Raw genomic sequence first — 26,564 nt, 5'->3', positions numbered from 1 at the left:
TCCCAAGAGCAGATCTAAACAGAAATTCTTTTTGCCGAGGAGTCTGTGCGGTTTCAGAAGTATCTGCAAGGTTGTTTCCTATTCCAAAAGCCCAAGGGTTGCTGATGACTTTCTCACTAATGTGTGTCTGCTGAGTTCCAGACCTGGTGAAACCGACACTTCACGTGGTTTCATTAGACTTTGCCGAAATCCTCAGGTAGGAATTCCATTGCTGTTGCACTACTGAGGTGAAATGGTACTTAGCGGAAGGTGTGCAAATGTATTATGAACTGGGGCTGAACGTACCAACACCCTTTTTGTTATAACTCAGTACCATTCCATTACTTTTTGACATGGCTACACCTCAAAAGTACCACAATGGCTGTAAAATAGGCCGAGATAGCCTAATGTCCTGATCAGCACTGTACAAGTCCAAGTTCAGCTTCTTACCCCTCCCTTTTTCCAGCAGGACACAAAGAGTTGATTTTAGTTCACTTTCTACCAGTTCCAAATATAAACTCCAATTTAATTAGCATCAGCTGGATTTAACAACTGCTGACTGGGTAATCAACTTCATACAGATTGAAAATCATCATGCCAATCATATAATAACATTCAAATCTTGAATCATTAACATCAGTTTTCAACTACAACCTCATGCAATGCAGTTGAAGGAGAAATTTTTTAAAAAGTGATCTCTTAAGGAGCACTTAGCTCGCTCACTCTGTCAATATGCCGAAATAATTCTCATCTTTGTGAGTTTTATTAGCACAGACAAGTTATTGCAAAACAAAACTGAACATTTTATACAGCCCTCATTTATTCTTTAGAGAAAGGTCAGTTAGAAGGAGTTGTCTTTACTCTATATTGTTGTTATTTGATCATTATAAAACACACATTGCTGAGTGCTTCCATAAGCATAAAGCATGTATTATAGCTGTGCTGTCACAAGCCAATTGCTTAAAGCTTTGTAGAGTGTTAGTTAAGGTAATTATACATATTTTATCCTCTCAATGCATTCCAATTTTTCTGAAGCATTTGGATATTTGCTGAGCCATTTGCAGATCAAAATATAGATATGCTGAGTCCTCTCGTGTACGGGGACTGCTACTGTAGCAAAGATATGACTGTAAGGCAAGTGCTATCCTCAGCCTCCCCCAGACCCACCCACCCGGCATCTCCACCAAATTTTCTTAACTTGGCTGGATCCACTAAAAATCTAGTAGGAATCATAGAACAGAGAACAGCAGAGCACAGAAACGAGCCTGTTGGCCCATGATTAAATTAGTTCCATTTGAGGCTCCTCTGTCTACTATCTTACTAAGATTAGGACAATTCCAAGTTTCACAAGGTCAGATTCCCGGATTTTCATTTGAAACAGTCTCTGTTGGTGCCACCTCACTGCCTGAAAATTTATAACTAGTTTATGTTAAATTCGTTCATAGTTTCCGGTTTTAGGTAACCCTTCCTTTTAGTGCAGGGGTTCCCAAACTTGGGTCCACGGAGCCCTTGCATAATGGTATTGGTCCATGGTATAAAAAAGGTTGGGAACCCCTGCTCCAGTGGAGTTTCCCTCTCCGACCCTCTCTTTCTGATTCATAGAACCAGAAAAGGGTCCTGTCCATTCATCCATTATGTCCATTTACCTTCATTCCATTTGCCTGCATTGGACCCTCGTCCCTGCAGAGTTTTCCTATCAAAGTACATGTTCAAATGTCTTTTAAATATTATCATTGTGTCTTCCTCCACCTCCTTTGGCACTACAGTGGCATGGCGGTTAGCACGACGCTACTAGAGCCTGAGGCATTCCAGAATCTGGAGTTCAATTCCAGCAAGTCTGTGAGAAGCTTGTACCCTCTCCCCGTGAACCGCATGGGTTTCCTCTGCCCGCACCAGTTTCCTCCCGCAGATCAAAGATGTACCAGTTAGTAGGTTAATTGGTCATTGGCAAGTGGCGAGATGCTTATCACCAGCAGCTGTGTGTTGAACCAGACCGCCAATAGGTACGTCACTACACTCTGAGGCAGGGAAGCTTTCGGGCCACTGCCTGGGCCACCTGCCACAAAAGATTCCACGGTCTCCTCCCCCACCTCCAAACAACGCTGATCTGTGATTCCATCATCAGTAACATCAAGTCAAAGCTATATGTGACTGTTTGTTTTCCCGGTGCTGAAGTCTCCGATATAATACAAATTAGCCAGAGAAAGTGGCCCACCTGAAGACTGGGAGAAATTCAGAGTTCAGCAGAGGAGGACAAAGGGCTTAATTAGGAAGGGGAAAAAAGATTATGAGAGAAAACTGGCAGGGAACATAAAAACTGACTGTAAAAGCTTTTATAGGTATGTAAAAAGGAAAAGACTGGTAAAGACAAATGTAGGTCCCCTACAGACAGAAACAGGTGAATTGATTATGGGGAGCAAGGACATGGCAGACCAATTGAATAATTACTTTGGTTCTGTCTTCACTAAGGAGGACATAAATAATCTTCCAGAAATAGTAGGGGACAGAGGGTCCAGTGAGATGGAGGAACTGAGCGAAATACTTGTTAGTAGGGAAGTGGTGTTAGGTAAATTGAAGGGATTGAAGGCAGATAAATCCCCGGGGCCAGATGGTCTGCATCCTAGAGTGCTTAAGGAAGTAGCCCAAGAAATAGTGGATGCATTAGTGATAATTTTTCAGAACTCGTTAGATACTGGACTAGTTCCTGAGGATTGGAGGGTGGCTAATGTAACCCCACTTTTAAAAAAAGGAGGGAGAGAGAAACCGGGGAATTATAGACCGGTTAGCCTAATGTCGGTGGTGGGGAAACTGCTGGAGTCAGTTATCAAAGATGTGATAACAGCACATTTGGAAAGCGGTGAAATCATCGGACAAAGTCAACATGGATTTGTGAAGGGAAAATCATGTCTGACGAATCTCATTGAATTTTTTGAGGATGTAACTAGTAGAGTGGATAGGGGGGAACCAGTGGATGTGGTATATTTGGATTTTCAAAAGGCTTTTGACAAGGTCCCACACAGGAGATTAGTGTGCAAACTTAAAGCACATGGTATTGGGGGTAAGGTATTGATGTGGATGGAGAATTGGTTAGCAGACAGGAAGCAAAGAGTGGAAATAAACGGGACCTTTTCAGAATGGCAGGTGGTGACTAGTGAGGTACTGCAAGGCTCAGTGCTGGGACCCCAGTTGTTTACAATATATATTAATGACTTGGATGAGGGAATTAAATGCAGCATCTCCAAGTTTGCGGATGACACAAAGCTGGGTGGCAGTGTTAGCTGTGAGGAGGATGCTAAGAGGATGCAGAGTGACTTGGATAGGTTGGGTGAGTGGGCAAATTCATGGCAGATGCAATTTAATGTGGATAAATGTGAAGTTATCCACTTTGGTAGCAAAAATAGGAAAACAGATTATTATCTGAATGGTGGCCGATTAGGAAAAGGGGAGGTGCAACGAGACCTGGGTGTCATTATACACCAGTCATTGAAAGTGGGCATGCAGGTACAGCAGACGGTGAAAAAGGCGAATGGTATGCTGGCATTTATAGCGAGAGGATTTGAGTACAGGAGCAGGGAGGTACTACTGCAGTTGTACAAGGCCTTGGTGAGACCACACCTGGAGTATTGTGTGCAGTTTTGGTCCCCTAATCTGAGAAAAGACATCCTTGCCATAGAGGGAGTACAAAGAAGGTTCACCAGATTGATTCCTGGGATGGCAGGACTTTCATATGAAGAAAGACTGGATGAACTGGGCTTGTACTCGTTGGAATTTAGAAGATTGAGAGGGGATCTGATTGAAACGTATAAAATCCTAAAGGGATTGGACAGGCTAGGTGCAGGAAGATTGTTCCCGATGTTGGGGAAGCCCAGAACAAGGGGTCACAGTTTGAGGATAAAGGGGAAGCCTTTTAGGACCGAGATTAGGAAAAACTTCTTCACTCAGAGAGTGGTGAATCTGTGGAATTCTATGCCACAGGAAGCAGTTGAGGCCAGTACATTGGCTATATTTAAGAGGGAGTTAGATATGGCCCTTGTGACTATGGGGATCAGGGGGTATGGAGGGAAGGCTGGGGCAGGGTTCTGAGTTGGATGATCAGCCATGATCATAATAAATGGTGGTGCAGGCTCGAAGGGCCGAATGGCCTACTCCTGCACCTATTTTCTATGTTTCTATAATGTACCCTCTGATATAATGCTAACCGATTTAGTTGCCTTGATGTACAATACAGGTGATCATGGTCTTGACCAAGATTGTTCTTGACAAATTTTTCTACAAAAGTGGTTTGTGATTGCTTTCTTCTGGGCTGTGTCTTTACAAGATGGGTGACCCCAGCCATTATCAATACACTTCAGAGACTGTCCATCTGTCGTCTTGGCTATCCCTCGAGGTCGAGGATGACGGTCTTTGTTCTGACGCATGTGCGTGTATTTGTTTAACGTGTTCTTGATGTTGCACTCCAAGAAACATACGGTACTTCACAAATCAACCAACTGATTCCAATGGCATGTAAACCATGACGATTGGAGCTGATGGATTTGTTGCAGCCTTCATCCGCCTTCACAGCCGCTGAGTTCGAAGTAACTTTGTCTGCCTGTTCCACCGTTGAGGTCTTGGTTGTATTGTTCGTTGTCAGGGACCTCACCCTCGACCTTACCGCCATGGGTGACCCTACCAGGAGCATAGCTCCAGACAGCATCGCTCTCGGGATCTCAGGACCACGCAAGCTTCTCCAACACGACAAGGTGACAATCCATGGAGAAGATCCACCTGACATCAGTGGTCGCAGAACCAGGACTTGTGATATTCCCCTCCTGTTCATACGACCATCCACCACCTGCTCCCATGGACTCACACGACCCTCAGTGGGGTCTACTCAGGTGCTACACCTTGCCCAAGGATGATCTGCAGGCCAGCAGAGGCAGAAGAGCCTTACACCTCCTTTGTTAGAAATGTACCTCCACCCCACCACCCAAGCTAACTGACTACCCCTCTGTAAAAAGTATCATTGTTTGACTTTCTAAAAATAAGTGACAAGGATATTTTTATCTCCAGACCAATTCCTATGCTTGGCCGTGGCTCTGGGCATTTCAGCAGGCTCCTCAGTCTGCATAATTGGCTTCAGATACAATGTAGAGTGCCAAACTTTGGCTTCGTTGACAATTTTAATCTACTTTAGGAACGTCATATTTTTCAAACCTGATGGTCTTCATCCAAACAGTCTGGGCTCACGGATACTGTCTGCAAAAATATTCCACTGCACTCTGCCAAACCGATGTGTCTGACTATTTCCAATCAATGGTGCATATGATCCATCCCAAACTAATTCTTCCTCACCTTCCACCAGTTCTGTAAATATTACGTATCCTACTCAGACCATTGTCACTGGCAGGGCCCCCAGATAGGATGACCCTATAAAAGGCATTAACAGAAATAAACTTCTACTTTTAAAATCTACCTCTCCTGTTGCACCACTCCAAGCTACTCTGTTTAAGCTCTCTCTTCAAAATGTGAGATCCCCTTCAAGTAAGTCTTTCACCTTACTGATTTATTACCTCCACAGACCTTGATCTTTTGTTCTTCGCTGAGATCTGGTAAAAGCCAAATGAATGCAGCCAGTTATCTGAACTGTGCCCCCGACAATGATATTTTTATATATCAAGGCCTAGTCGAGGAGGTGGCAGGCTTGCCACTGTGTTCAAAAAGTATTTCAGGTGCAATCTACTGTCTGTCGCCAGCTGGTGGCGTAGTGGCATCAGCGCCGGACTTCAGAGTGAAGGCTCCCGAGTTCGAACCCAGCCGGCTCCCTTGCACACTTTCCATCCATGCTGGGTTGAGCGTCGAGCTAGCAACTCGACCTCGTAAAGAGAAATTGCCAACTACAAAAACATCAACTGCAAAAACTTGATGGAAACTCTCTCATGAGTTTAAAAGGCAATTCCCTTTTCCTTTTTCAAGTTTTTCAAATTTTGAGGTGCATACGTTTAAAATTTGTGATATGGAGCCTGTGATCGGCGTTATCATTTAACACCCTCCTAAATCCAATTTCTCTTGGAATTCTCAGAATGCTTATCCTCTAGTTTTTGAGCCTGTTTTTCCAAGATTATTACAGAGAATAATGGCCATTCAAGAATAAACCGACTGTTGAACCCTGCCCCAGCCTATAATGTCCTCATTCAAGCATTTGCTACAAAATGTGAGAAATTTGCAATATTTTTCATCATCAAAATTACTTCCACCAGGGGTAGCATAGCTACAATACCGGTAACCTCTACAGCCAACCTCATAAAAAAAAGGCAATAATGTCAAAAAGTACAAATATTTCCAATTCATAACTCTATAAGATTGTAAAAAGAGTAAACAATCTACTTGCTGTTGAGACCCTGTTCCTACCACACTTTTGAAGGATTCTTTTAATGTTTTTGATTCTGTTAGGAAAATTATTAACAGTTCTCTTGAAACTGGAGTTTTTGCAGATCCCTTCAAAACTACAGCTGGCAATCTTCTATTTAAAAAGCCAAATCTTGATAGTGAGGTACTAGCTAACTACAGGCCTATATCAGATCTTTTCTTCCCAGGCAAGGTTCTTCAGAAAGTCATTTTCAACCAACTCAACAACTTTCTGAATGAGAACAATACTCTGGAAAAGCTTCAGTCCGGTTTTAGAGCAAACCACAGGACAGGGATGTCCCTTACCAAAGTTATCAGTGGCCTTAAGCTCAGCATTGATGTCAATAAGGTCCCAGTTCTAACTTAATAAAATAAGAGAAATTCTGCAGATGCTGGAAATCTGAGCAACACACACAAAGTGCTGGAGGAACTCAACAGGCCAGGTAGCATCTAAGAAAAGAGTACAGTCAATGTTTTGGGCCAAACCCCTACAGCAGGACTGAAGAAAAAAGCTAGACGATAGATTTAAAAGGTGGAGGGAGGGAAGAGAGAAACACAAGGCAATAGGTCAAACCTGGAGGGGGAAGGATGAAGTAAAGAGCTGGGAAGTTGATTGGTGAAAGAGACAGAAGGCCATGGAAGAAAGAAAAGGGAGGGGGGAGCACCAGAGGGAGGCGATGGGCGGGCAAGAAGATAAGGTTGGAAAGGGAAAAGGGGATGGGGAATGGTGAAGGGGGGGTATGGGGGCATTACTGGAAGTTTGAGAAATCGACGTTCAAGCCATCAGGCTGGAGGCTACCCAGACGGAATACAAGGTGTTGTTCCTCCAACCTTATCACGACAGTGGAGGAGTCCGTGGATGGACCTATCGGAAAGGGAATGGGGAGTGGAATTCAGCTGGGAGTCGGTCCTTCCATTCCTTCAAGCCATGCCGCCCCAACCCTGGTTGACCCTAATCTAATCAGGAGACAATTTACAGCGAACCAATTAACCTACCTGGTACCTCCTTGGACAGTGTAGGAAACCAGAGCACCCGGGGAAAACCCAGACGTTCCATGGGGGTGACATATGGAGTCTCCTTACAGAATAGCATGCGAATTGAACATCCAGATCTATAAAAGCATTGCGCTAATCGCTGCGCCATATTTGTACTTTTATCCCATTGTAAAGCATTTCAACCACATTATCTGTATGAAAAGTGTTCCAGAAGTAAAGTTATTCTTATTATAACTGTAAATTGCCCTGTGATTAGACTAGTGTTAAATTGCTGGGTAGTACTGCTCATTGGGCCTGCCGTATCTTGAAATATATAAATACCTCCACTGGCAGATTGTTCCAGAGAGTCATTGAAAATCTTACCCTTCACACCTCCTTTAATTGGTAGCTGGTAATGGGTTTATTAATGTCACATGTATGGAGGTGCAGTGAAAAGCTTTGTTTTGTATGCCATCCCAGATCACTTCATCACATCAGTACATCGGGGCAGTTCAAGAGAAAAGCAATTACAACATGCAGAATAGAGCGTTACAGTTCTAGAGCAGGCAGACAATATGCAAAGCCAGCTGAGGTAGATTGTGAAGTCAAGCGTCCATTTATCACACGAGAGGTCCATTCAGTAGTCTCATAGTAGCAAGATAAAAGCCGTCCTTGGGTCTGCTGTTAAGTTCTTTCAGGCTTAAGGTCTCTATTGTCACCTCGACCTATGAAAAAGATCCTGACTATCGTGGGATGTAGACTGCAGCACACCTCTGTGATAGTGAAGACTGCCTGCGGAAGCTACGCTGCTCCTGATAATAAGCTATGGAGTTCAGGTTTACTACTAACTATTGTCATGAAATTACTGTGATACTTGAGAGGAAAGACAGACTACAGAACTGGCTGCTGTGTTAACTGAGCAGTAACATTGTAATAAAGTCCTGATAGGCTGGGCACATTCCACCCAGGGATACGCTCTGATCCGAGGTAGGCCATCATTATCCAATCCTTAGACAGCAAGTTTTTGAACTCTTTCAAGGACGAATAGATAGGATTCATGAGGATGTTACTGAAGTAGAGAGCCTGAGTTATTAATAGTATGGTAGCGTGGGGTGGGGGTGGGGTGGCACGGTAGCATAGTATAGCACAAAGCTTTATAGTACAGGCAATCCGGATTCAACTTTTGCCATGGACTGTGAGGAGATTTTACATTTTCCCTGTGACTGTGTGGGTTTCCTCTGGGTGACCATCAGGTATAGGAGCAGAATTAGGCCATTTGGCCCATCAAGTCTGCTTAGGGTTGCCAACTGTCCCGCATTAGCCAGGACATCCCGTATATTGGGCTAAATTGGTTTATCCCATACGGGACCGCCCTTGTCCTGTATTTCTCCCGCTAAGGTACAGTGTTCCTATGAAACCATTCATAAGCCGAAGAAGCAATTACCATTAATTTATATGGGAAACGTTTTTGAGCGTTCCCAGATCCAAAAAATAACCTACCAAATCATACCAAATAACACATAAAACCTAAAATAACACTAACATATAGTAAAAGCAGGAATGATATGATAAATACACAGCCTATATAAAGTAGAAATAATGTATATATAGTGTAGTTTCACCTAACAGAGCAGGAAGATTAAGCCAAAACCGATTTGTAGAAAAAAAATTGGCACGTACACGCATGCGCATGTCATGTATGTTCACGTCACGCATGCGCATATAGGTGCCCACGCAAGGCTTCATTGTCATGGTAGTCTTTTTCAGGGTAAACACAAGTGTCCCATATTTGACTGCTACTTTTGTCCCTTATTTGGGAGTGAGAAAGTTGGCAACCTTAAGTCTGCTCCACTATTGGAGCAAGGTGGAGTGTTTGCTGACATCTTCAACGGCTCCTTGCTTCAGTCTAAGATCCTCTCGTGTTTTAAGAAGGCAACAATAATCCCAGTGTCGAAGAAGAGCAAGGTGGCATGCCTGAATGACTATCGACCTGTGGCTCTGACATCAATTGCTATGAAGTGCTTCGAGCGATTGGTTATGGCACACATCAACAACAGCCTACCGGTCAAACTCGACGCTTTGCAATTCGCCTACCGAAGCAACAGGTCAATGGCAGATGACATCTCTCTGGCCCTACATTCCTCCTTCGAACACCTTGAGAATAAAGATGCATACGTAAGGCTCCATTTCATTGACTACAGCTCTGCCTTTAATACCATCGTTCCAATTAAACTGATTCCTAAGCTCTGGAACCTGGGCCTTAGCACTCAGATCTGCAGCTGGATCTTCAACTTCCTCACAGACAGGACCCAGGCTGTAAAAATAGGGGACAAACTCTCCTCTACAATCACTCTGAGCACCGGTGCCCCACAAGGCTGTGTACTCAGCCCCCTGCTGTACTCACTGTACTCCCATGATTGTGTAGCCAAGTTTCCATCAAACTCCATATGTAAGTTTGCTGATGACACAATTGTAGGCCGTATCTCGGGTAATGATGAGTTTGAGTACAGAGAGGAAATTAAGAACCTGGTGGCATGGTGTGAAGACAATAACCTATCCCTCAACGTCAGCAAGACGAAGGAATTGGTTGTTGACTTCAGAAGGAGTAGCGGACCACACGACCCAATTTAAATCGGTGGTGGGCAAGTGGAACAGGTCAAAAGCTTTAAGTTTCTTGGGGTCAATATCACAAATGACCTGACCTGGTCCAACCAAGCAAAGTTCACTGCCAAGGAGGCACAACAGTGCCTTTACTTCCTGAGAAAACTAAATAAATTTGGCCTGTCCCCTAAAACCCTCACTAATGTTTATAGATGAACCGTAGAAAGCATTCTTCTAGGGTGCATCACAACCTGGTATGGAAGTTGTCCTGTCCAGGACCGAAAGAAGCTGCAGAAGATCGTGAACACGGCGCAGCACATCACACAAACCAATCTTCCATCCGTGGACTCACTTTACACCGCATGCTGTCGGAACAGTGCTGCCAGGATAACCAAGGACGCGACCCACCCAGCCAACACACTTTTCGTCCCTCTTCCCTCCGGGAGAAGGCTCGGGAGCTTGAAGACTTGTACGGCCAGATTTGGGAACAACTTCTTTCCAACTGTGATAAGACTGCTGAATGGATCCTGATCCCGATCTGGGCCGTACGCTCCAAATATCCGGACCTGCCTCGGTTTTTTTGCACTACCTTACTTTCCATTTTTCTATTTTCTATTTATGATTTATAATTTAAATTTTTAATATTTACTAATTTTTACTATTTTTAATATTTAATATTTGTAATCCAGGGAGTGGGAAGCGCAGAATCAAATATCACTATGATGATTGTACGTTCTAGTACCAATTGTTTGGCGACAATAAAGTATAAAGTATAAAGTATTTCATCATGGCTGATCCAATTTTCCTCTCAACCCCAATCTCCTGCCTTCTCCCTATATCCCTTCATGCCCTGACCAATCAATCTATAAACCTCTACCTTAAATATACATAAAGACTTGGCCTCCACAGCTGCCTGTACCAAAGAATTCCACAGATTCACCACTCTCTAGCTAAAGAAATTCCTCCTCATCTCCATTCTAAAAGGATGTCCCTCTGTTCTGAGGCTGTGTCCTCTGATATTAGAATCTCCCACCATAGAAAACATCCTTTCCATATCCAATCTATCAAGGCCTTTCACCATTCAATATGTTTCAATGAGGTCACCCCTTATTCTTCTAAATTCTAGTGAATACAGGCCCAGAGCCATCAAACACTCTTCAAATGACAAGCCATTCAATCCTGGAATCATTTTCATGAACCTCCTTTGAACCCTCTCCAGTTTTGGCACATTCTTTCTAAGGTAAAGGGCCAAAAACTGCTCACAATACTCCAAGTGAGGCCTCCCCAGTGCTTTATAAAGTCTCTATATCACATCCTGGCTTTTATATTCTCGTCCTCTTGAAATGAATGCTAACATCACATTTGCCTTCCCCACCACAGACTCAACCTGCAAATTAACCTTCAGGGAATCGAACACAGGACTCCCAAATCCCTCTGTGCCTCAGATTTTTCTATCCATTTAGAAATTAATCAACCATTAATCTTTTCTAGCAAAGTGCATGACCATACACTTCCTGACACTATATTCCATCTACAACTTCTTTGCCCATTCTGCTAATCTGTCTAAATTCTTCTGTAGCCTCCCTATTTCCTCAAAACTACCTGCCCTCCACCTATTTTTGTATTGTCTGTTAAATTTGCAACAAACCCATCAATTCCATCATCCAAATCACCGACTATAACATAAAAATGATTAGTCCTAACACTGACACCTGTGGAGCACAATTCATCAACAGCAGCCTACCAGAAATGGCTCCCTTTTTTCCCCACTTTTTGCCTCCTTCCAATCAACCACTGCTTTATCCATGCTGGAATCTTTCCTGTAATACCATGGGCTCATAGTTTGTTAAGCAGCTTCGTGTGTGGTACTTGGTCAAAGGCCTTCAGAAAATTCAAGTGCACAACATCAACTGATTCTCCTTTGTCTATCCTGCTTGTTATTTCCCCAAAGAATTCTAATGGATTAGCCAGGCAAGATCTTCCCTTGAGGAAACTATACTGACTACAGCCTATTTTATTATGTGCCTCCAAGTATCCTGAGTCCTCATCCTTAATAATCGATTTCAACATCTTCTCAACCACCGAGGTCAGACTAATTGGCCTATAGTTTCCTTTATTCTGCCTTTCTCCCTTCTTGAAGAATGGGGTGATATTTTCAATTTTCTAATTTTCTGGAACTATTCCAGAATCTACTTATTCTTGAAAGATCATTAGTAATGCCTCCACTATCTCTTCAGCCATCTCTTTCAGAACCCTGGGTTATACACCAGTTGACTTATCTACCTTCAGTCCTTTCAGTTTCCCAAGAACCTTCGCTCCAGTAATGGAACTTCACACGCTTTATCTGGAACTTCCATCAGACTGTTAGTGTCTTCCACAATGAATACTGATGCAAAATACTATTCAGTTTGTCTGCCCCGCCATTACATTGTCCCCCATTGTTACCTCTCCAGCAGTGCTTTTTAGCAATCCAGTATCCACTCTCGCCTCTCTTTTATACTTAAATTACCTGACGAAAGCTTTGGTATTCTTTTTAATATTATTGACTAGCTTACTTTTGAATTTAATCTTTACCTTCTTAATGTGTTTTTAGTTGCCTTCTGTTGGTATATAAAACCTTCCCAAACCTTTAACTTCCCATTAATGTTTGCTGTATTATGTGCCCTTTCTTTGGCTTTTATGTTACCTTTGAATTCTCTTCTTAGTCACAGTTGTATCATCTAGCCTTTGGAATGCTTCCTCATCATTAGGATGTATATATCCTGCACCTTCTGAATTACTTCCAGAAAATCCAGCCATTGTTTCTCTGCCATCATCCCTGCCTGTATTCTTTTCCAATCAATTCTGGCCAACTCTTCTCTTATGCCTCTGTAATTTCCCTTACTCCACTGTAAAACTGATACATCTGACTTCAGCTTTTCTTTCTTAAATTTCAGAGTGAATTGGATCATATTATGATCACTTCCCCGAAATGTTATTTTACCTTAAGCTCTTTATTCATTTCCAGTTCATTGCACAACACGCAGTCCAGAATAACTATCTCTGAGTGGGCTCAACCATGAGCTGCTCTAAAAAGCCACCTCAGAGGCATTCATAAACTTTTGCACCAATCTGATTTCCCCAATCATATTGAAAACCCCATGACTATTGTAATATTGCCCTTTCAACATACTTTTTCAATCTCCTGTTGTAACTTGTAGACCACATCCTTACTACTGTCTGGGGTCTGCATATAACTTCCATCAGGATCATTTTACCCTTGCAGTTCCTTAGCTCTATCCACAATGATTCAACACCTTCTGACCCTATGTCACTTCTTCCATTTTTTACCAACAGTGCCACGCCACCCCCTCTGCCTTCCTCTCTGTCCTTTCGATATAATGTGTAGCTTTGGACATTAAGCTCCCAGCTACCATCTTCTTTCAGCCATGATTCAGTGATGCCTGCAACGTCATACATGCCAATCTGTAATTGTGCTGCAAGTTCATTGACCTTATTCCACAAACTGCATGCAGTTAAATATAACATCTTTTGTCCTGTATTCACCTTTTACAATTCTGTCCACCTTTTACATTGTAACTCATCCTCTTGACTACAATTTTGCCCTATCCTTAGTATCTCCTTGTTAGGAGTCCCAAGGCACATTGTCTCTGTTTGTAAACCAGCTACCTCATCTTCAGCACGATCACTCTGGTTCCCAACCCCCTGCCAGATTAGTTTAAACCCACCCAAATAACTCTACCCAACCTGTGCACATGGATATTGCTTCCCCCTTGGGTTCAGGCGTAACCCATCCTTTTTGTACAGATTATATCTTCCCCAGAAGAGATCCCAATAATCCATAAATCTGAACCCCTGCCTCCTGCCCCTGCACCAGTTTCTGAGCCTCACATTCACGTCAAGTCATCCCAGTCTTACCCTCACAGACATGTGGCACAAGCAGTAATCCAGAGATTATTACTACCCTGGAGGCCCTGCTTCCCACCTAGCTCCCTAAAATCTCTCTTCACGACCTCCTCAGTTGTCTACCTATGACATTGGTGCCAATACGTACCAAGACTTCTGGCTGCTCACCCACACCCTTGAGAAGGAATACCTTGAAGAGCTTCATTTTCCTCCCACGGTCCAAAGACGTACTGGTTGGTAGGTTAATTGATCATTGTAAATTGTCCTGTGGTTAGGTTAAGATTAAATCAGAAGATTGTTAGGCGGCATCGTTTGAAGAGCCTGAGGAGCCTATAAATAACTTGCCAATTAGAAATAGATTCTTAAATTCAGACTCTGGGAGAACTTTGAAGTTTCTGATGTTGGCTAACTATTTCTTAAGAATTCCCAGCAGTTAAAAGAATGTTCCCTTCCAGATTACACGGTCATTTATTTCAATGCTATTTATGGATCCTTGGTGTGTGAGCATGGCTCGTCTTGTTTCCTTGCATTATGACAGAGTGCACTTCAGTGGCTCTGAGCCATTTTGGAATGTCCTGAGGTTAAAAATAGGATTTAAATGAATGTTGTTTCTTTTATTAAGTTCTTCAATTCAATACTTATTCACAAAACATCCACAAACGTCTTTTAACCTATTCATGATAGCAAATAGTACTCAAATTGTGAATTATTGAAATTAAAGACCACAATTCTGTTCATGCTGCACATATGCATTTTCTAAAATGCTTGCTGTTTAGATATCAGCAAATGAAATTATACCATAAACACCTCTTTTCAAGTTTCATAAAATTTGATTTTAAAACGTAATATGGGATCCTGTGATACTGGCGTACTTGGTGAGTTGTGGACCTGACGTTTAACTAACAAAGCAGCGGATCAGAAAAGCCATGAAGAAATTAAATATGAAAATGTAAAGCATTATCAGATGCCAGTTTGTTCACTTAGACTGTCACTGCCCCACAAGGTGTGCTTGTAAATTGTTAAATCCATTCAACCAAATATTTTTCCCACCATCACACAATCCTGCATAAGACTTAAAAGCACAGACAATACTTGTGATCAAATTGGAGAGAGGTGATGGTTGATTGCATCTCCACCATCATTTAGGCTAGAAACAAGCTCCAGAAGATTAAAGTGCTTGGAACAACACAACCCTCAACTTGGTTACTTTCACACAATTAATGCAAGCCTAACAGCCACAATGGCCCTACGAACAATGGCATGATATTGTAGGGGTTAGTGTAACACTAATACAGCACCAGTGTGTGTAAATGGCAAGCCCAGACTCATTGGGCTGGAAGGGCCTGTTAGAATCGGAATCAGATTTAATATCACCGTCATATGTTGTAGAATTTGTTGTCTTTGCAGTAGCAGTAATCATAGAAAAAACTGTGAATTAAATTATATATATTACTTATATTAAATAAGTACTGCAAAAAAAGTAATGAGGCAGTGTTCATGGGTTCAATGTCCATTCTGAAATTGGATGGCAGAGGGAAAGAAGCTGTTCCTGAACCATTGATTGTCTGCCTTCAGGCTCCTGTACCTCCTTCCTGATGATAGCAATGAGAACTGGGCATGCCCTGGGTGGTAGGGGTCCTTAATGATGGATGCCACCTTTCTGAGGCATCGCTCCTTGGGGATGTCCTGGATGCTACAGAGGCTGGTGTCTATGATGGAGCTGACTGAGTTCACAACATTCCGCAGCTTCTTGCTCCAGATAAATAAAATAAAAACTTTCGAATGTCGGTCAATGATATCAATTACAAAATACCCACAGGATATGAAAGTATTCATTTTTCATCATATAGTAACATTAAATTGACAATTTATCCTGAAATAAGGGAAGCAGAATAATGCCAGAAGCTATTGTTGAGATTCAGCATTTATGTTCTGGACTCAATCAATGATGTTTAAACCTGCTGTAACATAACATAGAAAATTGTTCCATTTTAAACCAATTACATTTTGTTACTAGATTTAAATAAATATTTCAATCAGAATTTAGTTGTATAGGAAAGAGCATACTAACATTGGAGATACAAGAGACCTTTCAGTTCCCCCTTCCCTCCCCTCCTCTCCCCTTCCCCTCCTCTCCCCTTCCATCCCCTCCTCTCCCCTTCTCTCCCCTCCTCTTCCCTTCCCTTCCTCTCCCCTTCCCTCACCTTCCCCTCCTCTCCCCTTCCCTCCCCTCCTCTCCCCATCCCTCCCCTCCCCTCCCCTTCTCCTCCTCTCCCCTTCCCTCCCCTTCCCCTCCTCTCCCCTTCCCTCTCCTCCTCTTCCCTTCTCGCCCCTCCAACCCCCACAGATGCTGCTTGAACCATTGAGTTTGTCCAGCAGATTGCACGTTGCAATACACTAACTTTGTTTAAAGCACAGGAAATAGTATTTATTAGTCAGCATCTCTGAAGGTCTATCCTGGGCGCAACATATTGAAGCAATTACAAAGAAAGTACAACAGTGACTATATTTCATTAGGGTTTGAGGAGATTTGGTATGTCACCAAAGACTCACAAATTTTTACAGATGTACTGTGGAGAGCATTCTAACAGGCTGCATCACCATCTGGTATGGAGAGGACACTGCACAGGAACGGGTAAAGCTGCAGAGTGTTTCAAACTCAGCTAGTTCCATCACCCTCCCCAGCATCGAGGACACCTTCGAAAGGTGATGCTTCAAAAAGGCGGCATCCGTCATTAAGGACCCCTGTCATCCAGGACATGTTGTGCTACCATCAAGGAGGAGGTACAGGAGCCTGAAGACACACACTCAGTTTTTTTTAGAAACAACCTCTTCCGCATCGGCATCAAATTTCTGAATAGACAATGAACCCATGTATGCTACATCGCTAATTTTTTTGCTCTCTTTTTGCACTACTTGCCTAATATATATATTTCTTATTGTAATTTACAAATTTATTATTATTATGAGGGGTGATTGATAAGTTCATGGCCTAAGGTAGAAGGAGTCAATGTTAGAAAACCTAGCACATTTACTTTTCAACATAGTCCCCTCCTACATTTACACACTTAGTCCAGCGGTCGTGGAGCATGTGGATCTTGGACCTCCAGAAAGTGTCCACACCCAGGGTGATTGATAAGTTCGTGGCCTAAGGTAGGAGGAGATGAGTTATACAGCTCTTATTACATGCACATGCAGGTCAACTCTTTGAGTGATTATGCAGAAAGTTTGAAGTTAATAACTCATCAGTTAATAACCCATCAGGGGTGATTGATAAGTTCGTGGCCTCAGAAGGAACTGGGTTATTAACTTCAAACTTTCTGCGTAATGAGTCAGAGTTGAACTGCATGTGCACGTAACGAGAGCTGTATAACATCTCCTTCTACCTTAGGCCACAAACTTATCAATCACCCATGCTGCTGACACGTTCTGGAGGTCCAGGATCCGTATGCTCCATGACCGCTGGACTAAGTGTGCAAATGTAGGAAGGGACTATGTTGAAAAATATATGTGCTAGGTTTTCTAAAATTGACTCCTTCTACCTTAGGCCATGAACTTATCAATCACCCCTCGTATATATTGCATGAAAATACTGGTGCTACAAAACAAGATGTTTCAGGACATATGCCCATGAGAATAAACCTGATTCAGCTTCAGATTCTGAAACCAATCACAGATTGGGTCATTGCCTATGTTTGGTCTGCAGGGGAAACCCAGAGCTTCCTGTTGTCTGACATTTTAATTCAACACCCATCCCCAATCCAATTTATATAGCCTCCCAGACAGCTACAGCGAGGCCCAAAGGAAGTTTGAGGAGCAACAATTCATTCCCTGATTGTGCACATTGTAGTCTTCTGGACTCAATATTGAATTCTACAATTTTAGGTAATTTGATTTCCTGGTCTGTATCAGTCAACCATCCTAATATTAGCTCAATTTGTTTACTTTTTTCCATTCCTTAAAAAAAAGATTTGACGCGAGACCAATCTGGACATCAGAAGTTTTGAAAGGAGAGGTCTACTGCCTGAGTGAAAAGGGAGCAACAGGTTGCTACAGCATAATAAAGCTTTGACCAGCGACTAATCTGTGTTTGGAATTGATCAGATAGAGAAAATTAAAGGAAGTCAGGGCAAGCGCAGCAGCCATGGTCACAGTGGCCATCGTCGGCAAACTTTGCAACAAAGCTATCAATTCCATTATCCAAACCATTAACATATATTGTAAAAAGGATTGGTCCCAACACAGACGCCTGTGGAACTCAACGAGTCATTGACAGCCAACCAGAAAAGGTTCCCTTTATTCCCACTCTTTGCCTCCTGCCAAACAGCCACTGCTTTATCCTTGCTAGGATCTTTTCTGTAATACCATGGGCTCATAGCTTGTCAAGCAGCCTCATGTGTGGTACTTGGTCAAAGGCCTTCAGAAAATTCAAGTACACAGCATCAACTGATTCTCCATTGTCTATCCTGCTTGTTATTTCCTCAAAGAATTCCAATGGATTAGCCAGGCAAGATCTTCCCTTGAGGAAACTATACTGACTATGGCCTATTTTATTATGTGCCTCCAAGTACCCTGAGCCCTCATCCGTAATAATTGATTTCAACATCTTCCCAACCACTGAGGTCAGACTAATTGGCCTATAGTTTCCTTTATTCTGCCTCCCTCCCTTCTTGAAGAATGGGGTGACATTTTCAATTTTTCAGTTTTCTGGAAACATTCGAGAATGTACTTATTCTTGAAAGATCATTAGTAATGCCTCCACTATCTCTTCAGCCATCTCTTTCAGAACCCTAGGTTATACACCAGTTGACTTATCTACCTTCAGTCCTTTCAGTTTCCCAAGAACCTTCACTCCAGTAATGGAACTTCACACACTTCATGACCCCTGATACCTGGAACTATCATACTGTTAGTGTCTTCCACAGTGAAAACTGATGCAAGATACTATTCAGTTTGTCTGCCATTTCTTTGTCCCCCATTGCTACCTCTCCAGCAGTATTTTCTAGCGGTCCGATATCCACTCTCGCCTCTCTTTTATACTGAAATTACCTGAAGAAATTTTTGGTATTCTTTTTAATATTATTGACTAGCTTACTTTTATATTCAATATTTACCTTCTTAATGTTTTTTTAGTTGTCTTCTATTGGTATATAAAACCTTCCCAAACCTTTAATTTCCCATTAATGTTTGCTGTATTATATGCCCTTTCTTTGGCTTTTATGTTACCTTTGACTTCTCTTCTTAGTCACAGTTGTGTCACCTAGCCTTTGGAATACTTCCTCCTCATTGGGATGTATATATCCTGTGCCTTCTGAATTACTTCCAGAAAATCCAGCCATTGTTTCTCTGCCATCATCCCTGCCTGTATTCTTTTCCAATCAATTCTGGCCAACTCTTCTTTTATGCCTCTGTAATTTCCCTTACTCCATTGTAAAACTGATACATCTGACTTTAGCTTCTCCTTCTCAAATTTTAGGGTGAATTCTATCATATTATGTTCAATTGTCCATAAGGGTTCTTTTACATTATCTCTCCAATCAATTCTGGTTCATTGCACACCCAGTGAAGAATAGCTGATCCCCTAAGTGGGCTCAACTACGAGTGGCTCTACAAAGCCATCTCATAGGCACTCTAGAAAATCTCCCTCTTGGGAATCATTTTCCCAATCTACCTGCATATTGAAATGACTATTGTAGTATTGCCTTTTTGGCATGAATTTTCTATCTCCCATTGTAATTTGTAGACACTGCTGTTTGGGGATCTGTATACAACTCTAATCAGGGTCTTTTTACCTTTAAGCTCCTCAGCTGTACCCACAATGATTCAACACCTTCCAATCCTATGTCACCTCTTTCTAATTATTTGTTTTCATTTTTTCACCAACAGAGCATCACTACTCCCTCAGCCTTCCTGGCTGTCCTTGCAATACAATGTGTATCCCTGGACATTAATATTCCAGCTAAAATCTTCCTTCAGTCATGATTTAGTGATATCTACAACATTGTACCTGCCAGTCTGGAACTGTGCTACCAGTTCACTTACATTATTCTGTATGCTGCACGCATTCAAATATAATAACTTTTGTCCTGTATTCACTTTTTTCAATTTTGTCCACCTTTTATGTTGCAACTCATCCTGTTGACTGCAATTTTGCCCCATCAACAGCCCCTCCTCACTACACTGCCTCTGTTTTAGTAAATCAGCGACCACATCTTCAGCACTGTCATCCACCTTTCCAATGATCCTTGTTACATTGAAATATATGCAGCTCAGGACACTAGTCACTTAACACCTCATAAACTCAGGGTGGAGGAACAACACCTCATAGGCTAAACTCAGGTTGGAGGAGCGACACCTCATATACCGTCTAGGTAGTCTCCAGCCCCTTGGTATGAACATAGAATTCTCCAACTTCCAGTAATTCCCTCCCCTTCCCTTCCCCTACCCCTATGTCACTCTGCCCCCTCCCCCAGCTGCCTATCACCTCCCTCATGGTCCCACCTCCTTCTACTACACATTGTGTTTTCCCCTATTCTTTCTTCGCCTTTCCTGCCTATCATCTCCCTACTTCCCCTCCCCCACCCCTTTATCATTCCCCTTACTGGTTTTTCACCTGGAACCCACCAGCCTTCTCCTTCCCACCCTCCCCCCACTTTCTTTATAGGGCCTCTGCCCCTTCCCTCTACAGTCTTGACGAAGGGTTCCGGCCCGAAACGTCGACCGATCTTTTCCACGGATGCTGCCCGACCTGCTGAGTTCCTCCAGCATGTTGTGAGTGTTGCTTTGACCCCAGCATCTGCAGATTATTTTGTGTTCACGCCATGCTCAACCTTTTGATTCCTAACTTTACCTGAAGTCTTACCAACATCTACCTCCACAACTTCTCCACTAACTGTTCTGGCACTCTGGTTCCCTTCCCATTTCAACTGTAGTTAAGACCCCACCGCGCAGCATTAACAAACTTTCCAGCTAACATATTAGCCTTCCTTCAGTTCAGGAGCAAACTGTCACTTCTCTCTGGGCCAAAAATTAGTCAATATTTATCCCCAAATCATTACCATTTAAGAACAGATAATCTGGCCATTACCACTTTACTATAAATGGGAAATTGCAGCGGCCAAATTGGCTGCTCCATTTTCTGTATGTACCACATAGCCTACAGTATAATAAGGAACTACTTTATGTTTTAGTAACACGTCGTTGAATGCATAAAGAGAAGAAAACAGCAGTGAAGGAATTTGAAGATAAAAAGATTGAGTTAGAAGAAAAGAAAAAGATGATTGAGAATGAGAGGCTGACAATGAAACTCACAGGAGATTCTATGGAGGTAAAGCCAATAATGACAGGAAACTAAGGAGAAGACCTAATGACCCTGTTCCAATTTCAGACAAAAGATGAAAACCTGCACCTGCGCCGTTAAATTACTTGTTAACAGATGAACAGATAATGTAAGATCTGTGAACTCCCAATAAGCTTAAATCTCCCAAAAGACCAGCATCTCCGTCTTCTCCTGAGCATCTTCCCAGCACTCCTGCTGAATCACCAGTACAAAGATATGAAGCACGAATTGAAGATGGAAAGTTATATTACGATAAGAGTTATATTACAATAAGAAAAGATATCATAAAGGTCAGGCTATCTATTTGGAATCTGAGAATACGAAGATTGGCTGTGTAATTAGCTCAGTTGGAACAAATGAGATATGGGTAAAGAAGACAAGTGATAGCACAAAGATACGTATATGTCTAGGACAGCTGCACAGAGGAGTTTTCATTATACGGAGACGATCTGCTGCCTAGAACTCTTAGCAAGTTGGAGGCACACATCTTCTTAACTCCCTATGCTCAGAGGTCAACTTTTCATGACTTTTATATGGAAATCTGTATTAAAACAAACAAGTTTATTGACAGAAGTTACCCGGAGAGGCAGAGAAGACCCCCCCAGAGACTTGAGTTATAAATGGGTCTTAGACTAAAAGTAAAAAAAAAGCTTGTTATAATTTGATATTATTAAGTTACTAAGTAAACAAATGGTAGGTGTTTGTATGTTAAGGGTAAAGATATTTGTATAGCATAGTGCCCCAGTAAAAAAACAGTTGATGCACTATTAAAATAAAAGGGGAGGAGTGTACCGTATAGCCTACAGTATAATAAGGGACTACCTTATGTTTTAGTAACACGTCATTGAATGCGCTATTAGGCGCATATTGATCTGTATGTGTGTGCTGAGTTTGGATTATGCCAGTAAAGAACCATGAAACTTAGCTCCCGTCTTCGGCATTTTTATTAACAGCATTGTTGTGTAACCAGGCCACATACACAACACTGTACAACAAACATTCAAGAGTACATCATTGGCCGTGGTTCTTTGGAAGTTCTTCAGGTGCTTTGTGTCATTTTCAAATTTCCTTTGGATTGTGTTTCAGGTTCTCTTATATTAAAAAAAATAGAAAACTCCAACAAAGAAGATAGTCATTTTTATGATAACTTAGCAGTTAGCGCAACGCTATTACAGCTCGGGGCATCGGAGTTCAGAGTTCAATTCTGGCATTCTCTTTAACCAATTTGCCCCGGGATCAATAAAGTAAGACTATGACTATGATAACCTGCAGATTCCAGCAACATCTAGTTACAGCTATATTCATCAAAATCCCAGCAATGTCCAATAAAGGTACAAAAAATAGAAGTACAGTACTTGATTAATGCAATGATTTAAGACACAGAAGAAGACTTCGATCATATCAATGTATTTGACGGCGAGGGTACGGAAAAGATCAGCGAGAATAAGGAACAGACAAGGGTTTAAAGTGCATTTCTGGACATTTTGTAACTACGTTGGCAGAGGTTCTAAATCAAAAAACTGAATAGATGGCTATGACTTCACCAATAGCTCAGTTAAGTTGTTCAATGAACATTATGGGTTAGCTACTTGTTCTATGTTGATATGTGGTAAACATGTTACATTTGATCTTAGTTCCTCGAGGTGTTTGTGAAGTGGGCTCCTTTTCCTGATCAATATTTGTCTATTTGTTGACATACCAAATCTCTTCAAACTCCTAATGAAGTATAGTTGCTGTCTTGCCTTCTTTATAATTGCATCAATATGATGGGACCAGGTTAGATCCACAGAGATCGTGAAACTGCTAACTCTCTCCATTTCTGATTCCTCTATGAGGATTGGTATGTGTTCCTTCGTCTTACCTTTCCTAAAGTCCACAATCAGCTCTTTCGTCTTACTGATGTTGAATGCCAGGTTGTTGCTGCAACTCCACTCCACTAGTTGGCATATCTCGCTCCTGTACGCCCTCTCGTCACCACCTGAGATTCTACCAACAATGTTGTATTGTCAGCAAATTTATAGATGGTATTTGAGCTATGCCTAGCTACACAGTCATGGGGTGTAGAGGGTGTAGAGAGAGTAGAGCAGTGGGCTAAACCCACACCCCCGAGGTGTACCAGTGTTGATCGTCAGCAAGGAGGATATGTTACCACCAATAAGCACAGACTGCAGTCTTCCAGTTAGGAAGTCAAGGATCCAATTGCAGAGGGAGATGCAGAGGCCCAGACTCTACAATTTCTCAATCAGGATTGTGGGAATGATAGTATTAATTGCTGAACTATAGTCGATGAACAGCATCTTGACGTAGGTGTTTGTGTTGTCCAGGTAGTCTAAAGCCATGTGAAGAGTCATTGAGATTGTATCTGCCGTAGACCTATTATGGCAATAGGCAAATTGCAATGGGTCCAGGTCCTTGCTGAGGCAGGAGTTCAGTCTAGTCATGACCAACCTCTCAAAGCATTTCATCACTGTCATTCAGGCAGTCCACATTATTCTTCTTTGGCACTGGTATAATTGTTGCCTTTTCGAATCAAGTGAGAAGTTCCACCCGTAGCAGTGAGAGGTTGAAAATGCCCTTGAATACTCCCACCGGTTGATTGGCACAAGTTCTCAGAGCCTTACCAGGTACTCCATCCGGAGCTTCCGCCATGCAAGGGTTCACTCTCTTTAAAGACAGACTAATATCGGCCTCTGAGACAGAGATCACAGGGTCATCAGGTGCAGCAGGGATCTTCACAGCTGTAGTTATATTCTCCCTTTCAAAGTAGAATACCCTCTACTTGTCTGCTGTTGCTTTACCATCAATACTGAAGGCACCATTCCAGAAAAATGCTCCATTTCATTGGTATTGTTTTCTACCCTGAACATTTATTTCCTCTGCCACATTCACCTCAGTTACTTGGCTGAGCTACTTTTACAGGATCTGCCAAGTCTGAAACTTCTACCGCTAAAAACCTGGCTTCAAGCACATTGAACACCTCAACACATCAACACCTCAAAGTCATACATCATTCTGACTTGGGAAAAAATACTTCCATTCCTGTGTCGTAACTACATCTGAGCCTTCAAACTTCCTTCCCAACGGTTCATCAGGAGTATCTTCACTGGAGGGACTTGTGCAGTTCAGGATTAAATCACATTCTCGAAGTAATTGGGTATAGGCATTAAATGCAGTTTTTCCAGCAATGTTCTCATTTTGAAAAGGAGTAAAAAACTAAAAAAAAATACTCCACACATAATCTAGACCTTAAGCATTCTGGCCAACATTTTCCCTAAGCCAACATCAAATTAATTTACCATTTATCTGCTTGTGAGAACCTACTGGATACAAATGACATGTTTATCTTAGTTACATGTGATTACACCTCAAAACTCTTTCATTGCAAGGTTGTTTGAGCTGTCCTTAAGCTGTGAAAGCCACCAGATAATAACATCAAATCATATAAATTTAAGGATCTCTGTCAAACCTATGGGCATTCAATAAGGCACAAGAAGACATTGGATTTGACATGATTATTTTTTTAATTATGTAAGTTAGTTGTATTATCACTTTATTTAATCACAGAAATCATAACAATGCATTTTTTACGCAGCAATAGCAATTCTGAAAATCTAAAGGGAATTGTCAAGAATGTCATTTGTGATTGCCTAGGATTAAATTTCAATTTAGTTTTGTTCCAAGTTCAGCTAATAAATTGTGACATGTTGCCATTTTGATTCATTATCTTAAATCTCCAGGAGGGAAGGTCAGAAACTGTGATAATAATTAAAAATGTTTTTCATGTTACAGTTGATAACAATTCTCAATCAAATTCGAGAATTTTGCACTGCACCAATTCCATCTTTCCGACAAGGCCACAAAGGATAAATCTTTCCTTTATCTTCAGAAGAAAATAATAGTGAATTAGGAACTTTGAAATTAAAATCTGATAAAATAAACATTTGGAATGTGTTTTTGCCTCTATTTGATAGGACACTGCAAGGCAGTGCAGGCAATGGCTTTCTGATACAATCCACCTTATAACAATTCATGCGCTATTATCTTTCATTCCTCAGAACTACAGTGAAAGTGAGTTATCTTCAGTCCTGGTAAGGAGAAAAAGAATGGGGCAGAGCTAAGATATTGCCAGAGTGAGGCCTCTTCAAGCTGATCTACAAAAACAGCCTAATTTCATCCTTTTATTGTCTCTTCTTTCCTCTTCCAGGTGGATGAGACTCTGTGGGAGTCCGTGATCTACAGCTGCAGCACTCATACTGCAGTTCTTTACAACAATGGTTCCCACTGCCAGGCTCACTGACCAGCCATTTTATTTTATCCCAAAGATGTGCATCCTCGGGGTGAGGCTCTGCGGCCCTGTGGACAGGCCGATTCCATACCGGTGTCGCTGACTGAGGCAGCGAGGGAGGAACGGAACTCTGCAAACAGTGGATCAGCTGTCGGAGGCCTCTGTAATCAGGCAATCACTCTCTCTCTCTCTCTCTCTCTCTCTCTCTCTCTCTCTCTCTCTCTCTCTTTCTGTTGATGGTGGGGGAGAGTTGGTTGCCAATTCTCGAGTCAGTGAGTTGGAATAAAAGGGGAGACAGTAACATCGTAGTTAGTGAGTTGTTTTGTTTTGTTGGTCTTCCCTCCCACTGTGGGAAAGGTGACACCTTTCTGTCCCTTTATGTCGAACTGTCAGGTGAACATGGTCTCTCTTTGGGGGCTTTGCTAATGCTTGCTTGGTGAGTGGTGGGTGCTGATTCTTCCTGCTGAAATAAGTGGGGGGAGGGGGAAGAGTTGTTGCTTTGCTGCTGCTTGTGTGTGGGAGGGGGGAGAGGAGGCTTTGGGATTCTAGCATTTTACTGTCATTAATTCTTTAGAGTACCCTTCTGTTATCATGAATATCTGCGAAAAGCAAGAATTTAAGTTTGCATACAGTATATATTCTCTGATATCAAATGGAACCATTGAACCACTGAAGAAATGCTTTCGAGCGGGACTGTGTGGTTTCATAGATCCAAGCATCTTAGAAGTTAAATGAGGAGCTGATTCTCAAACATATTTACTTCATCAAGCAATCTCTTCACAGTAAGTAAATATTCATAATGTAAGTTTTCACAAATAAAACAGCAGAAGTGTTTAAGTTTAATGGCAACTGTAACAACTCATTTATTGTACTCCAAACACAGAACATAAAGTGCGGTAAAAAAAACTTCACATAGTTACATCATCACATCAGGCCAGTCTCTTAAAGAGAACTCCAACTCAATGTTGGTGGTAGTGAATTATATATGTTTCCACTCAATATATTGGCCAACAGTAACATTAAACTCAGTAATACTCTAGTTAGGTAACCCAAAAGACTTTGCAATGAGCTCAGTGATTTAAAAAACCTTTA

General features: G+C 41.9%; 1 protein-coding gene across 1 annotated transcript in view; it reads right to left on the bottom strand.

Annotated features, from left to right (window-relative positions):
• The window catches only part of dyrk2 (dual-specificity tyrosine-(Y)-phosphorylation regulated kinase 2), a 54,628-nt gene extending 40,558 nt beyond the window's left edge, over positions 1-14,070 (bottom strand). Inside the window, exon 1 of the mRNA XM_072267541.1 lies at positions 13,997-14,070. The gene's annotated coding sequence lies outside the window, so the exon portion shown is untranslated. The remainder of the gene's footprint in view (positions 1-13,996) is intronic.
• Positions 14,071-26,564: the final 12,494 nt, after the last annotated feature.

The sequence above is a fragment of the Mobula birostris genome, chromosome 9, assembly GCF_030028105.1.
Source record: "Mobula birostris isolate sMobBir1 chromosome 9, sMobBir1.hap1, whole genome shotgun sequence".
Classification (NCBI taxonomy): domain Eukaryota; kingdom Metazoa; phylum Chordata; class Chondrichthyes; order Myliobatiformes; family Myliobatidae; genus Mobula; species Mobula birostris.
This window is presented reverse-complemented; position numbering and strand designations above follow the sequence as displayed.